Source organism: Lasioglossum baleicum, chromosome 15 (assembly GCF_051020765.1).
Source record: "Lasioglossum baleicum chromosome 15, iyLasBale1, whole genome shotgun sequence".
NCBI lineage: Eukaryota > Metazoa > Arthropoda > Insecta > Hymenoptera > Halictidae > Lasioglossum > Lasioglossum baleicum.
Window position 1 is genome coordinate 5,340,967 of NC_134943.1, and position 13,275 is coordinate 5,354,241.

Consider the following 13,275-nt stretch of genomic DNA (forward strand, 5'->3'; position numbering starts at 1 on the left):
CACCGTTAATTGCGCGTCGTCGGCGAGCAAGGATCGCGCTGCGATTTTCCGCGCAAGATGTAATTTAGGAAAAGATAGTGCACAGATCGAGGAACGAGGTGTATAAGTTGTCGGGGATGGATTTTAGTTCAATTATCCCCGAAGGCGGGACGCTCGGCTAACCTGGAAACCCGAACAGCTCGGCGTTTCGCCGAAACGAGACGATACAGAGAGATATATGTATAACAGATACAGAAGAGAAAGAGGGAGAAGTATACTGGAGCCAGTCGCCAGTATGTAAGCCACTCGGTTAACCCAGAATATCTCTTGTTCGGGCAATGACTAAGCGATCCGAGCAATTAGTCCTGAATCTTAACGATGCCCCGCGCGCATCAACCACGCCTAAGTTTCGCGGGCAGATTCCCCGATCGCCCTCGATAGCAATCGATTTTAATACCGCATACCGAGCCAGTCCGCTGATTATCATCGGAGATCGACGAGATTATCGATACGCGCCTCGAACCAGAGAAAACGAACTTACTGAGAAACAAGAAAGAACTGGAAAAAATTAATCTGTAACTGCTTCAACAATTGGTCCCAGTTGAGACACTTAACTGTAGCAAGCCGAATTGTTTCTTCTAACAATCCGGAGGAAATAAATAATTAATGCATGTACTATAATAATAATTTACAACAGTACATTAAGGAGTTCATAAAAATACAAACAACCTGCATCCATACATTATAAATGAAATGAACACAACTTGATAACTCGTATACGATCTTGTAAACACACAAAACACGACTTCTAAGCAGTGGTACCATTATTTTGAGCAACTTCTCTAGAATTCTCACCCCGCACACATCCTCTCTGTTCTTCCAAGGGTTCAGATTCTTCATTACGTTCTTTTCCGACCACTTAACTCGATAAATGGCGCGAACAGCTTGTTAAACATCCTCGAGCCTCTTAAACAGCTCGACACATCCACTCGACCGGATTCAATCCGCAGATTTAGCATTTAGGAGTCCCCGGATCGCATTTTAATGGTACCATACATCGAGTCAGAGCTAACAATAAATTTTTCCACGGTTTACGACCACGTTTCGAAGCGGTCGCAACGGCGTTTCCAGCGATCTCCTCGCGTAGATCGCGTATATCCGCCGCTTTCGGTGCCGGTACACCTTTAATCAAAGATCATTATCATACCCGCGATACTCTGCGCCGACCACTACTGGCTGTGGCCGCAGCCACGTGGTAGGGTGCCGTTCTTACATATTTACTATTACAGCAGTTGTGTACCGTACAGGATCATAACGCGGCCCCGACGTAAATTATATCGGCCGTTTCATTTCGAGAGAACGGCCTCCTCTCGTCCCTGATGACGAGTCAATAGCGCCGGGATTTGTACCGTTAATCTCGATCCTACCGGTCGATCATTGGGTCCGTCGCACTGACAATGAACCACTGAATGATCGTTGGCTCCTGTGGATGATCGATCGCGCGACGATCGGTTTCGCGAGACTTTGTTGCGATCAAAAAGATGTCCATGACAGACATGTATGCACATTGCCTTCGATCTCTTTGATTTTGCGTTTGTAAGAAATTATCTTGACTTAATAATTCTTCCATGGTACCGATGATCAGCGTTAATCGGAAAATGGTTAATTGGTGTAGAGATAGCATTCACATTCTGTTTTGGCTGGGAGTGTATGTATTCGCCATGCCGTACCCCGTATAACTCGGTTAATTGGTTCCGAGTGAGTTCCACACTATAGAAACTCGATGCATTAGGCAGAGAAAGTTGATACTTTATTATATACAATGAATTATTCTTTTTCTTTGTTCCGTTGAATGTATGCCTCATCGACTTTTAATCGCATTACCGGCGATTAACGGGGTGGAGCTGTTCCTGCTTTCCACTTTCACATTTGTTTCAGAATTATCGAACGATCGTTCGTTTTTCGCACGATCTCGCGCGACCTCCATTGGCTGCTCCTAATCCTCCAGGCAACCCCTATCGATTCCTCGACGTGCTTTCTTGCTACCCTAAGTTCCGCTCGAGCACGACATCCCCGAGATTAATGCGAATCCCGAATTCATTTCAAGTTTGCCGAGCTCGAGCGAGAAACTGTGTCGGAGGTATACGATCCCTTCGGCATAGTAAATAGCGTGGCTACATTATTACGTTGTATTCCGAAAATTGGTTGTATTCCGTTAATTAGTACTCTCAATTTGCGTGTCCATTCGGTCAGTTCTCATTAGTCTATTGGCTCAATTAGTCCATTAATGTCAGAGTTTGAGGATGAGTCAAGGATGAAATGATAAGTTTGTACAGTACTTTGGGTGAAAAACAGAAAATCGGGTATTTATCTGGAATGAAATGACGTTTGTATGCAACAATTATTTCGATTCAACGTGTTTATGGTAAGAACGAATAGATCGAAAGCCGAACAGTAAAAACATTTAAAGAATTCATACGTTTTGTGTTACCACGCGATTCCACGCGACTCAGTGATTTCGCCGGTGTATCTCACCGGAAGACCGCAGGAACGTTATTCGTACGGCGAGCTTCGGCAGTTAAAATATCGCGGACGGTTCCGCGGCGCTAAGCGGAACAAAAACAACGATTTCCTGTTGGCAGCCGTTTCTCACAGCACACCGGCAACGATCATGGGATCCACAACCAGCCGATGGCAACGGAATGCATCGATCGAGACAATCGGCGAACGTGAAATCGTTTCGAGAACCGAAGCCGGTCATCGTTCGATCGGCGAGGCTCGATTCACAGTGGCCGTTACTCGAGAAATACCTCGGAACACGCGAGATGAGGCTACCTGGAGGAAAAACCCGACGGAAGACACAGCCCGAGACGATGCGATGATTGATCTATCGACAGGAACGGAATGCCATACCCCTCCTCTAAGCGACCGGCACGTACCCGCCACTCTCTAATGACAAGCCTCCATCTTTCCGCCTTCTCGCGTCTAAGATCGTCTAGGTGGCTTCCGAGATAGAGCCACTACCTCCCGAGAGGATCTCAGAAACCATGATGGGGTCCAGGATCCACGAATCCTAACGTTGATGGCATCGTCGGGGGAATTGGATAAAGAGACTCTGATTCGTTGGCGAGTGCTTGAGGATGGTGATGATCAGACTGCGGATTTTTATGCAAAATAAAAATTGCCTGTTCCGATCTAATTATTCCGGATTCCCACCAGGTACGAAGAAAAGAAGACGAAGGTGCAAGGGTAAGCGAATTCCTTCTGGCGAGGCCATCTGCAGCGCGATCCGCTGCAGCGTGTGCATCGTATGCACCGAATGCACCGTGCGCTCGCACGAGCCAAAGCCAGCTGAGCGCGAGTGCAGATTAGCGGTAACTCTCTCGCGGAGGAAGAGTCGTGGCCCATTGAAGTAAAGGCCAGTTTTGCACGCGAGTTTCCTCGTCCGGCACGCCCGGTCTTCTTCGTCCTCAACATGTGAACAGTGAACACCGCGGGAGGAACGAAGGGAACGAAGAGAGCAAAGACAGAGAGAAAGAGGAGAACGGATACGAGGAGAAGTTATCGTTCGGAAAGACTAGTCGCATAATGAGATCGCGAACCTCCCTTTCTCTCTCTCTCTCTCTCTCTCTCTCTCTCTCTCTCTCTCTTCCCGTGGTGAGAGCAAATAAAAAGGAAAGAAGAAAGGAACAGGAGAGAAATAAAAAGGGAAAGACGGACAGGGAGGTTGTTTCGTTCGTAACCGGTCAAACGATACGGGCTATATTAATTAATTCGATGCGCATCGACGCGTGACGGTGATACGCCATCGAAACAGAGCCTATCGCCCGTGATCCGAGAGAACTTGAACGGTTTTCAACATCGGACTAATCATTCGGGGACAGCACGTGGGCGCAGCAGGTGCTGCAGTAGTACCAGTCGTTTGTATAATTGTAGAATGGAACGCGGAGCTTTCGTTCGGTTTAATTAAAAACAGAGAGCGCTTTCGAGGACTAACTGGTCCCCCTAATTGGATGAGTTTTAGACTGGTATATTATACTGGTGTACTAGCAGACACATTGGCCTCAAGACACTTTTTTCACTGTTTTGTGGAACCAAAAATGTTTCCCCATTTCGTTTCTACTTTTCTAAAAGGGCAAACTTTTCAAAAGTGCAGAAGTGCTACTCTTTAGAATCAGTACAGTGCACAGACGTCGTCACTGAGGGGTCAAGAGGTATCATGATTTTTTCGGTTCGGTAGCCAAAATATACCGTTGACGAGGTCCGCTCGTTTCGTTTCTCGTTCCGTAGGGCGCAAAATTGGCCAGCGATTTTCGCCACTTCTAAACGTTCCGCAGGAACAAGAAACGACCGTCATGCAACGATCCTTGCAATCTTAATCGTCGGCGGAAGCGTGTTCACTGCCGAGGTTACGTTCGGCCGAACAGTTATCGCGGCAATTCAGCGGTCGTTTCAGCCAACGAAAGCGCCGCTGTGCCACGGTCCGCAGGGCTGACTATGAGCCCGAATCAGACAGCGTGACTGGACAAAACGCTCTGCCATCGCTTGCCAGCGAGTCGGTTTCGCGGATTCTATGCACGTACCGAAAAACGGAGCAGCGACCGGTGCACGCGCGAAACGCGAAACTACGAGCTCCAGACAAGAGGATTCTCGAGTTCAGCCAGAACGAGGCCGAACGATTCTCATTGTGCCCGATGCGCACGTCTGTTGCCCGGGGTAGCGTCTCTGCTGCGTCTCTCGCGAGAATTATTAACCCTTTCACGCCGGAATAATACGCCGAGGATGTGTCGTAAACTTTCTCTTCGCTTGTCCTCTCCTCGAAAGAGAGAGAGAGAGAGAGAGACAGAGAGAGACTGTCTCTCTCATTTTGCGATCTGTTTGGTTTGATTTTTCTATTCGAGATGAATTTTAGTTGAATTTTGTTAGAAGAGGGTTGGTTTTGAAATTTGATTATTTTGTCTGAGAAAAAATGGTTTGGGATCCAACAAGATTCGAAACTTGACAGTCGAGCACTTCACTGATAACCCCACTGACGGCCTGTGTTGTCTTCAACTACTTAAATGGAGCTACGCATTGCTATCTGTACAACCATCAAACACGTAAATAGAGATCCACACAAAATTGTGGAGGAGGTATGTGTGAAATGTTAGAAAGCACTTCGAACCGCTTGCTCTTCCTATACTGGGTCGTTCATACAATATTAAATAATGATAATATCGCCCCCATTGTTCAAGACGAAACAGGATATTGATAACAGGAGGTAAAAAGAAAGTTCTGCCTAATTCTCTGTTCTACAAACGAAAACCTAGAGCAACGAGTCGGCTGAAAGGTAAAAATGTTGGAAGAAGAGGAAGAAGAAGAGAATAAGTAAACGCGCGCCGAATGAAAAACATTGCGAGAACTAACCCCGAAAGTACGTGATAAAACGAGGTCCTCTCGAGTGTCGACTATTCTTGGAGCTCGCGAGCACGAGCGGACAAGAAAGCGGATTGCGGGCGTGCGAGAGGACACGGAAGGAGAAGTGCGCGAGGCGAGAAGAAACGGAGAAAACACGGGGCCGCAGCCCGTGACGCAATTAACGCCCAAATTATTTCCACTAATTGCGAGAGCCAGCGCCGGTGACGGTGTTCTGCGGTCGCGAGCACCACCGGTTCCTTCGTCGACGGGCCTCGTCGTTGTTGCACACGAATTTTCCACGCGAGCCATTTAACCCCTTGCACTATTACAGCGAGACGGACTCGTGATGAAGATTTCGAACAGGATCAACTGAATATAGTCAGAGGATTTGATAGTAAATTGACATTTTATTACATCGATTCAAAAGTTCATATCTGATTTAATTTAACTCGTTGGTGTTATTGAAAAAGTTCCTGTAAAATCGAAAATTTGAGAAAAAGTCCGGTTTATATTCGACTGACCCTCGCGGTGTTTCTGGTTCGCAGTGGCGAAAGGGTTAAAATCGCGAGGGGGGCAAATCGTGTCACTGTGCCGTTGTTTCGCGTACCGGTACATCTCTCCGGGGCTTAAATTCCGAAAGAAGGAACGGGGCTGACTCGTCTGTATGTTGCGGCTTCGTCCCGAGCACCGTCCTGGAAAACCAGATCCGATATCGAGCTCTCTTGAGAGAGCTCGATCCCGAAAAAACCCGCGAAATAGTCCCCGAGACCGAGCTAATCCTCTCCGGCCTGGCCGTAGAACCCGAAGAGAGGCATCCACGTCGTTGATCGTGTCGTCCCGCGTACGTGGCATACCAATGCCGGCTTTTTAACTAGCGCCGGATAGGAACGATCGGCCGAGTGGAACAATAAATCAACCGGGGGAAAACGCGAACGCCAGGATCGCAGAACTGGTCACGGGTTTTTCTGGCTCAGCCGACGCTGAAAAATCCCGGGGTTCGAGCTTCTGCTCGCTTAGGTGAGTCATCCTGAACCGGTGGCTTATCTGGATCACACTGTCCGCAGGGCGTTTCCGGGACCTAACTAATTTCTTTGAAGCGGACTGAGATCGATACTGAAGACACCAGGAATTTGCTGATTATTCTTTGGCTTTCGAAGCCTGATATCATTTAATTTTCTTCAATTATATTACAGCAAGAATTCATGTTCAAGTCCGGTCTGCCTGCGTATGACCAGCATAATAGTTAACGTGTTAAAAGATTGTTTTATGATTCGAAAGTGCACGTCACATGTATCCTCTTTTATTTGAAACAGGTTGTAGGTAAGTGGTAGCTGAAAACAGTTAATTGGCTACGTTCTGGTTTTAAATGTTTTAATTTCGAGGTGGACGGCAATAGCAATTTAGTGTAATCACTGTTATCAGTGCTCATTCATGATGCTATTTTTATAATATCATAATATTACAAGTGCACTGTCGATGTTTATGGAAATTTCGATTTTTCTTAACCAGCTTAAAGAACATTGAATTTGTTTCTTTACAGTAGTATGTTTTGCGGATAAAAATATCTATTGTACGGTTTATTATTTTGTCATTGCTCTCAATCGGACCCCAATAGAAGTTGCAGCACGGTTGCAGGACAGTTGACAATCGGCCGATCGAATCGCTAGCGCGTGCCAGGCCGGATTTTGACTTATTTCCGCGCGATGACCTTGAATAGCCGAAGACGCGGCGTCGGATCGGAGCGGTAAGAAGGACGAGTGACGGTGGCGATAGTAGTTAGCGGTAGAAAAGAAGAGGGTGAACGAGAAACAGGAGAAGCAAACGCTGGGAGAAAGGGGGAAGGAGCGAAAGAGGAGTGAAAGAGAGAGGAGAAGGTCTAGCAAGGAAGAGAACACCAGGCCAAGAGAGAAGGAAGGAGACAAGGAGGGCCGGGTGATGGCTGCGATGGTGATGGTCAGTGGTTCTATACCGGTTAAGCCGTTCAGTGCCAGGCCGGCGTCCGTCACGGTTAAACCTCGACCACTTCGTTGGCTAACTCGAATCCTACGCGTCACCAGGACACGTCGTGCTACCACCTGGATCCTGAAACCTCCTCGGATTCGTTCCTCGTCGTCGATGACACCTGAACATCCCAGGAGGACCGTGGCAAATCTTCACTGACCTAATGAAAGACCCACATTCAACGTCTTCTAGGTGTCGACACCTCGATCAGCTGTTTAGAAACACAGTGAACTGACCAACCGAAGACACAGTTAGCTCCCAGGAAAGTGGATAAGCTAGAGGATCTTCCCAGAAACTGGAACCTTGCGTGCCTACATCAGCTGTTTAGAAACTGTTTAGAGACAATTTCATAAATTTAATCGAAGACACAGTTGAGTCCCAGGAAAGTGGATAAGCTAAAGGATCTTCTCAGAAACTGAAACCTTACAGGCCTACATCAGCTGTTCAGAAACTGTCTTGGAACAATTTCGTAAATAGATCAACTAGGAAGTGGATAGGCTCGAGGATCTTAGCTTGGAGTCCTACATCAACAATTTTCAGAAGTGCTCTCGAGTGAGTTAATTGATCAAAGACATAGTCCTCGGAAAGTGGATGGGATCCTGGGTGAGTCCTTGGTTAGCGAGGAGATCCTCTCAGAAATTGGAAGCATCCAGTGCCGCGATCAGCTGTTCAACAGCGCGCTGAGCTAAATTACCGAAGGTAAATCCTACTGATAGGTCCTTGGGAAGTGGATAGTGATTCACGCCGCTCCTCCGCGAGGAGGAAGCGATCCAAGGACGTCGATTAGGTCCCGTACACCTGGGGACCGTGTCGAGTGCTACGGTCTTCAGTGATCTAATTCGGAAGCGGTTGGGACTGTACAGACTAAGATGAACGAGTGATTAAAGGGTTTTGGAGGTTCGCGTATCAGAATGGCGACCGAGCTGCACGCGATCGCCACGGGCACCGGGAGCCGAACTAGCCAGCGAACGGGACCTCAGGATTCGGAGCCAGCGAACAGGCGCCGATGAAGTAATCACGAGGACTGACCAGTCGCGGACCTGTCTGATCCCACGGGACATCCAGGTATTCCTTCCGCGTGGCTTTCATTCTCTGAGATTTCTTCGGGAAACCCTGTTCATCCTTCAATTTCTCATATCGCTAGTGAAACCCTCTTTCTTTAACGTGGAGAACATCTAAAAATATCTTCAAGGTCTGAGAGGAGGTCAAGGGATGTGGTGGATTTCTATAAACTAAAATCCCATGGTGGTGTTACAACCGCCTACAACCTTTTTGGAAATATTCATTTGAATTTTTCTCAAGAGGAATTTTGCAGTGGATCGAAGTAAACATTAACGCGGTTGAAATTGATCTTATTAACACGTTATAACGTCATCCCATAGACTCTATGGCGTGGGCAGGGAGACATAGCCGGCATTCCGGGAATCAGTGGCATGGTGGTTGCGACCTGTGGCTAGGGGGATGACGTACGGGCTCGGTTTTCATGTATCGATGGCTTCTTGGTTCTTTTTCGATGCTACTCGGGGCTATATATTATCGCTGTTCTTATTATTGTAGCTTTATTATTCGCTGGAAGATATATAGCTAGACTCTGAACTCGTGGTGAGAGGAGAATAGGGTGGATTTATGGGGTTTGTGGAAAGCGATCTTGGTTTGGAAATATATATCAAATATTTTACTGAGGGGTTGTTGATTTGTTTAGTTAAGTGGAATAGCTTTACAACAATAAAAGTTTCGATAAATCATTGAATAGTCTTATTATTTAATAACCATGTCATCCACATGTGAAAGGCGGAAGCATTTAGCAAACACTTAAAAATTCATTGTCACGCCAAGAAAATGAGTGCATCTAATTAGCGTACGATCTACAACACAGGAGAGAAGTAAAAGAGTAATTAACGTAATAAATCTCAACCTCTCGGTGTCCATTTTATTAAATAAATTACCTTAATTTTAAACTATTATCGTGGTCGCTGGGTCCGCGCGGTCGACGTGTTAAAATACCATATCTAATTGCTCCCTTATCCTGACAATTATAAAATAACCCGTGAAAGTAGAACTTCAGCAGAAAAATTCAAGTCAAGCCCGATACCTTCATCCGTGGATCTAAGTAATTCACTATGAATTGATCCACAGTAAAAGAAAAGTAAGAGCAGTTCAAGAAAGGGTAAACTCGCAATTCTTGTTCCCGAAGCGTTAAGTTTCAGAGCTGAAGAAGGGGTAGGGAAGGAAAGGGAAGAAGAGGAGAGAAACGAGAGAAGAGAGGAGAGGAGGGTCGAATCTGCTTGGCGTGCACGCGCGATAAAGCGGCAATTCCGCTACCAGTTACGAGTCCTTGATGGCCGATCCTATGATTTCTCCACGTTAGCTCCCGGGGCCAGTTGAATACCGTAACGACGCCGAACGTGACTCCGATCGAAAAACCCGGCGCGATACGTCCCGTGCACGGGCGTCCCCGGCGACGATGCTCGTTTCCAGTTATCTATTACCGTTGTCATACTTCCGTAATACTTCTTCGACAGCCGTTAATCGTGCCACCGGCCTTATGCCCGTTCCACACTCCAACACCGTTGTCACGGTCCTCCATTAACCCTTTCGGCACGATCCTCTCCGACGCAAGACACTTTTCAACTTCGATCCACTCCGTTTGCGAAACAGGATCGTTAATCGTGATCTTTGATCGTTGATTGTTGATCATGATCTATGATCTTTCTAAGGACGCTCTTCATGTTCTTAGATTGCAAATTTTCATATCTTCGCGTACCTCAGCTTTGGTTGTTGCAAGGAAATTGGTAACTTACAATTTCTTTTGGGACATTGATTGTGAATACGAATGAAATCAGATTGAAACAGACGTCCATAGTTTCTGCTGTTTCACCCTTTGCAGTCGGAGTTATTTTAACTCGAAAATTAAACATGTAACACCGAAAGAAGGACGTCACAGTTTGTAGGACCCTCGGGGGTGTTAGATAGAAATGTTGAAACTTCGCAGAGCGGCTAGGATCAAAGAAACCATGTCCACCATGAGGTATTGTGCAACCTTGTCGGTCGTTCTCGCCGAGCTCTACTTCCGTCTTTCGTGTTCTATGACGACGGAACTTGTTCTATCCTTTGGAACAAGGTATTATTAATCTAGAAACCATCTGTATATCTCTTATTTAAACTGCATAAGAGGGAGTGGGGTAAGACCGCCGTAGTTTTGCAAAGTTGGACTTTAAACTGATGTATTTTCAGTCTGGTATGTAAAAACTTAACGACCTTGGTATCAAACTCTTGCTACAGTTATTACTGATGAATTAGTATTATGTAAGATTCTAATTATGCTTAGAAATTATCATTTTGATAGGATATTGTACAAACTGTCAACTAGGACGCACTTGCCCCCAAAATGGGACAAGTCCGTCTCTGAGATTTAAAAATGCTTTCGAACCTTGTTTCAAGTGCTACATGGCAAGAAAAGAATGATTAACAAGCCTGCTTTAAAATGCTTCTAATAAGAATGCAATAGCATTAAATATATAGTTTAATTTTATAGTTACCCATACAGTACGGACTTACCCCGCCGTGATAGTACGGACTTGCCCCGTGTGGTAATATTTACGGGGCAAGATCATCTTAGTGTTTTTCTCAATAAATTTTAAAAAATACAATAAAGACGGTTTATTTAATGTAAACCTACATCAATATTTGTTGTACTTACCTAAAATAACAACACAGAATATATTAATAACTTGTAAACTATTGCACGTTCAGGGTAACCTCAAAGTTGTACGTGTACCTTGCACGCGACTGTTTGGCATTGGTTGATTTAAGCGAGGAAAACACCTTTATTCTTGGACGACATTTATGTAGAATAGTTCATACTAACTAATACTACATTAATAAATACAAGCTAGAGAAATTTCGTTCATGTTATAATAAAAATAACCAATTAACGGACTTGCCCCGTAGACGGACTTACCCCACTCCACCTTACTACTGAAAATATTTTATTGTATACTCGAACTAAATTATTTTTGGCGATATTTATCGTCATTACGCAAAAAAGAATAAGTAAGAAAACAAGCGAAAGTATTTCGACATTAAAATAATTATTAATAGTTATTAAATAGTTATTAACATTCTATTCTGAAGATACAATTTCCTGTAACGCTAACAAAGCTATGAGAGCTCTAGAGGCTAATCTCCGTAGTTCTCGCGCGGGAGTACTTTCTACGGAGTTCCCCGGAAACAGAACTGCACGAAATAGATAAGAAATTTCACCTGTGCCGAGTTCGCCGGTTATTTCTATCGGACCGTGTCGCCCGACCACTTTTCATTTCCCTATTCACCTGCCCTTACAGAAATTCCATTTAGCAGAGATCGCTCGACTCAAAGTGCAAATTACGTCGCGTTCGCGCCCATTCCGCGACAAATTGCGTCGGATATCGTGTTTATATCCCGCCGTAATCGAAACTACGTAGGCGTTATACGATCGAAGAATCGGCTGGTTAACTGGCTAATATCGTCCTATCGCTAAATAAACACCGATAACATCGTACTCTCGATAAATAAAGCAGCCTTGACACGTGTCCCGGCGACAGAAAACGCGAACAGAGGAAAACCAGCCGGGAAAAGAATCTCATCGATCGGTCTCAATAAAATTTTCACGAGCGATGACAGGCGATCAGGCTCCGAAATACTTGTTCCCAGCGGAGCGATCGTTTAGGCGATCGTTAGGCGACTTTTTAACCAATTATCGACAACTGGTTGCGCGTAAACGCCGTTTTGTATCCGGCATTACGCACCGCGGTTGCACCTGCTCGTGTGCAGCGCAATCACCATGTATAAACGTGCAAAACGTTAGTGTCGATTACTGGATAGCAAAGTTGTTTTAACTAAATAGGTATTTTATTTAGAATAGGCTACAATTCTCCATAGTAAATCGTTTGTAGAAACACATTAACTGCATTACGGGTGCATCGTCATCGGGTCCGTTCGATGCAATGAACGAGGCCGTTGCAGCATGCAATTACTTTAGTTATGATTATTGAGCAACCGTTAGCGTTCACGAAACATCGTTCGATATTACAAATCGGAAGCAAACGATATTCGATTACAGTGTTTCCATGATAAAACCAGGGGTTACGGTCTGTTTCGCTGGAGCGTGAACGAAACTCCGTAAAAATGAATCGTTTCTGTATTAAATATTCTGCAGTCGAACGTATTCATTGGCTCCATCAATTTCAACGATCTTCATAATTTTCTTAACAATCGCACATTCACAATTTAGATAAAAAATACTTTCCATCAAGAATAATACTAGCATAATCTCACACACCCCACATGCTATTATGAAACAGCCTGTACAGTCCTCGACCTTAGAAATCATTCCGGAATCGGGTCGATAAACCTCACTCGCCTGCACTTGCCGAGTCATCAACGATTCGAAGAAAAAGAGCGAGAGAGCGAGAGAGGGAGAGAGAGAGAGAAGGAGAGGTGGAAATGAGAAAAGCAAGAGAGAGAAAAAAGAGAGGAGAGACCAGCAGCCTGTCTCTCCGCGTTAGCGAAAGCTCGCAATCTCCTCTTCTCATCGAAGGACAACTGACGGCGCGTCCCCTTTTCACGGGCCGTCGTGCTCGATCATTTCTCAGCTCGGGCCCCCGTTCGCGTCATCGATCGGGCCCCGTGCTAGAATAAAGGGGGGCCTCGATGATCGCGCCGAGCCCTCTTCTTATCTCTGTGGTGTACTCTCGGGCACGGGCACGGGCACGGTCTCTCTTCCTTTTTGCCGGGTTCCGCGTTTCACGCAACGGGATCCGAGCACGACAAGACTCGCATAGCCAAGTAATTATAATGATGATAATAACAACGAGTTTATTGCGTCACGGGCAACCACGAGTGACCGAGATATTCGAC

At 45.6% G+C, this 13,275-nt stretch overlaps 1 protein-coding gene across 5 annotated transcripts in view; it reads left to right on the top strand.

The window, feature by feature from the left end:
- The window catches only part of LOC143216518 (uncharacterized), a 75,767-nt gene that overhangs the window by 31,810 nt on the left and 30,682 nt on the right, over positions 1–13,275 (top strand). The window contains exon 1 of one of the 5 annotated variants that reach the window (XM_076439649.1): positions 7,123–8,442. The exons of 3 other annotated variants lie outside the window; for them this stretch is intronic. The gene's annotated coding sequence lies outside the window, so the exon portion shown is untranslated. Of the gene's footprint in view, positions 1–7,122; positions 8,443–13,275 lie in introns of those variants that run through there. One more of the 5 variants, XM_076439652.1, reaches the window with a different exon arrangement.